The sequence below is a fragment of the Eubalaena glacialis genome, chromosome 10, assembly GCF_028564815.1.
Source record: "Eubalaena glacialis isolate mEubGla1 chromosome 10, mEubGla1.1.hap2.+ XY, whole genome shotgun sequence".
Lineage (NCBI taxonomy): Eukaryota > Metazoa > Chordata > Mammalia > Artiodactyla > Balaenidae > Eubalaena > Eubalaena glacialis.
Window position 1 is genome coordinate 3,607,645 of NC_083725.1, and position 3,621 is coordinate 3,611,265.

At 35.4% G+C, this 3,621-nt stretch overlaps 1 non-coding gene across 1 annotated transcript; it reads right to left on the minus strand.

Moving 5' to 3' along the window:
- Positions 1 to 3,033: 3,033 nt before the first annotated feature.
- Positions 3,034 to 3,137, minus strand: LOC133100217 (U6 spliceosomal RNA). Its single transcript, XR_009702454.1, has one exon. It is a non-coding gene; the product is annotated as a U6 spliceosomal RNA (small nuclear RNA).
- Positions 3,138 to 3,621: the final 484 nt, after the last annotated feature.

Sequence of the window (3,621 nt, forward strand, 5' to 3'; positions counted from 1 at the left end):
TTCAGGAATGCTCAGTGCCCATGGTAGACTGCCTGTCCTAACATAGAGTAATAAAGTAAGCAGCTATTGATATGAGAACTGATGGGCAAATAGGCTAATGGAACAAAAGAGCAAACTCAGAGAAGACCATGTATAGGTGAGAATTTAATATATGATAAATATAGAAATACAGCACCACGAATCAAAGGTGAAAGGGTGGGTTGTTTTGTATATAATATTAGGGAGAAACTAAAATTGTATCCCTAAATAGCATCACATATAAAAATAGAATCCAGATAGATTAATGAAAGATAAAATAGAAAATCAATAGAAGAAAGTGTCAGAATTTATATTTGTGATTTAGAGGTGGGGAAGAATTCTTTTTAAAATACTTGAAAAGCAGAAATCCTCAGGCATAAATGTGTTAAGTATAATTACATCAAAACTAATTATTTTTGTTTAATGGAGAAGAATATGGATAGCATTAACAGAGAAATGACAGATTGTAAGAAAACATTTGCAATATCTAACACTGACAATGTACAAATATACAAGAAATTCCTTTAAGTCCACAAGAGACAGATAACCCAAGAGAAAAAATGGGCAAAAATATGAATAGGTGATTAAAATAGAATGAACCACAAGAACTAATAAGCCAGTCAAGAGATGTTCACTCTCAGTGGTAATCACAGACACAAAGGAAAACAATCATGAAATATCATTGTACCTCTGTTAATGTGGTTAAAATGTAAAACTAGGCAACCCCAACTATTGGTAGAACATAGGGATATAAGAACCAACATGTACTCCTGCAGAGAGAAGAATGGTGAAGCATTCTCGAGAGCTACCTGTGGGCATTTAGTCAAATCAAGTTTACACACACTTTGTGACCCAGCAATTACACTCCCAGGAATGTAGAAAATTCTTCCATAGACCCACAAGCAACATACATAAAAATGCCCATCATCACCTTGCTTATTGTGATAGGGATTCAGAGCAATCTGAGTGTCCATCACCAACCGAGTGGACAGATCAGATCTGGTGGATACACATGGAGTTTTAGGAAACTTTAGAAAGAATGGACTAGATGTTCACAGGGCCCCATGGTTGGCACTTCATTGCTAAGTTAAAGAAGTAAAATGAGGTCTATAATTTACGATGATTTCCTTAAATTAAAAAAAACAGGCACCCAAAGCAAAACCTATTTTGTAAGACTACATATAATCAAATGACACATATGCAATATATTCATATGTTTGCCAATGGTGAATGAAAAAAATGAAAGTTGATAATGTGGACAAATAAGGGAAAAAAAGAGAAAGAGAAGGAAGGAAGGAAGGAAGGAAGGAAGGAGGGAGGGAGGGAAGGAGGGAGGGAGAGAGGGAGGGAGGGAAGGAGAGGAGAGGAGAGGGGAGAGGAAAAATGAAAGAGAAAGGGAGGGAGGAAGGAAGAAAAGTCAAAGAAAGAAAGTTCTTTTTCTTTTGAAATAGTTTGAGGGAAATGGACTCAACTAGAGGTAACAACATAAGGAAAAGCACACAGGCAGGAAAGCGTAAGTCTGCAAAAACAAAGGCGAATAACCCAATTTGGATGGAACATCAGAGTGTTTCGAGAGGAGCAGCAGGAGATAAGCCTGGAAGGGTAAGTTGATAAGCTGAATTTGGTCTATTTTTATTTGTTTTTATCTAAAAACTAAGATATATGCTTTACTCGTATATAATACATGGATTGACCCTGGAACTCAGGCTCACAATTGAAGATATTTGTGATCCACATGAAAGAAAATTTTTAAAAAGAGCCAAATTCTGTCATTTCTCCTAAAATCTATCCTAATTCTCTTCTGTCTCAGTGCAGCTAACATCTATGGCACTTCCTATGGCTCTGTGATGTCATTTCCTTTTGTAGCTATTAGTTCCCTGCAGTGTTTGTGCTTTACTCAACACAGGCTGTCTGATAACAGATGTGATTCCCAGCTGTGTCTATATACCAACCACAGAGCGTTCATTAATAACAATTATTAAGTACTTTATGATACAAATTGAGCCTGTAACAATAGAGAAAACATCCAGCCATTTGTTTTATGGTCTCTTGTCAGGGTGAACTATAAATCCCCATTATCTCAACATTATCAGCACTGGAAAATGGATCTAAGCATGAGTTATAAATAAAACTACCAAACAGCTCAATCATTCTGGAAAGGACAGAGCATAAATTAACACTTGACGATGTAATGTTATATATGAACTTAAATAATAGCTCAAGCCTTCCTGTCGGCTAGTTACGCAAATTATTATTTTTAAGACTTACATTGGTAGTTGCATGGCTGGCATATTCATTTAGGCACACAATTAGAGTTCAATAAATATGCAGTCCAGACACTGCCCTCCCATAATGCAACAGCTCCCACTAATGATGTATGAAGAACAGTGAAAATGAAGAGAGAAAATTTCAACTGAGAGAATGTCTCTTAGGATTACAGGGAGTAGGGGAAAAAATCACATTTTCTCTGAATACTACATCTCATAGGAGAAATCATTAAATTTGGGAAGATGGATAGAAGAGGAACCACAAAAACTGTATGCATTACTGGTTCCTGGGTGGTAGTCCAATGGATTTTCAGTCAATCGTAAAAATATTTATTTAGTTACCGCTCTGTTTTGGGTCCAAGCTGTCTTAAGTGATGAAGACAGAACAGAAAGATAAATGGAACACGTGAATGTAAGTTTTGAAAGAAAAATAGCCAATAAACTCTCTAGGAACCAAAGACATGCAAATGAAAACCATGAGATATTATTTTTCATGCTTTAAAAGTTAATTCCCAGTATTGGGGAGGAGACAGTGAAATAGGAAATCCAATCATTTGCTAAAAGGCATCCGAAGGGGTTCAAACCTAGACGGCCATTGGGCAATATCTACCAAGGGCTCTAAAAGTGTCCATTACTTTTTAAAAATTAAGGTATAATTGACACACAACATTACATGAGTTTCAGCTACAACACATGGTGATTTGACATTTGTATAAACTGTGAAATGATCACCATCTAGTTAACATCCAAATATACAGAACGTTTCACGAATGTGCGTGTCATCCTTGCACAAGAGCCATGCTAATCTCTGTATTGTTCCAATTTTAGTAGATGTGCTGTCAAAGTGGGCACCAGTGTCCACTACCTCTGACCAGTAAAAGATTCTAATTCTGAAAAATTTATCAAGTACCAAATTAGCGCCATTTATAATGGCTAAAAAAAAATAGCCAATGATAAGATTCACTAGAGGAATGGCATAATAGCTAAAATAAAGTCTGTAAGGAAAGGGTTAAATAACTCATGGTTCACCCATATGATGAACTACTGTGTTGCCCTCAACAATTATTTTGTGAAGATTATTTAATATGAAAGTGTCCACCGAGCACTTTAAATATGTTGTAAAATGTTATGTATATTATAATTTCAATTATTAAAATATTATGAAGTTTTTACACACGTTTATACATGCACCCATATAAAAGGCTAGAAGAAACACCCTAAAATAGTAAAAGTTTTTTTCCACATGATGGTAATGAATATTTTTTATCATCTTAACAATTTTCTATATTTCTAAAAATTCTTTTCAGCAGGACAGAGCATTTACAGCACATCTGAC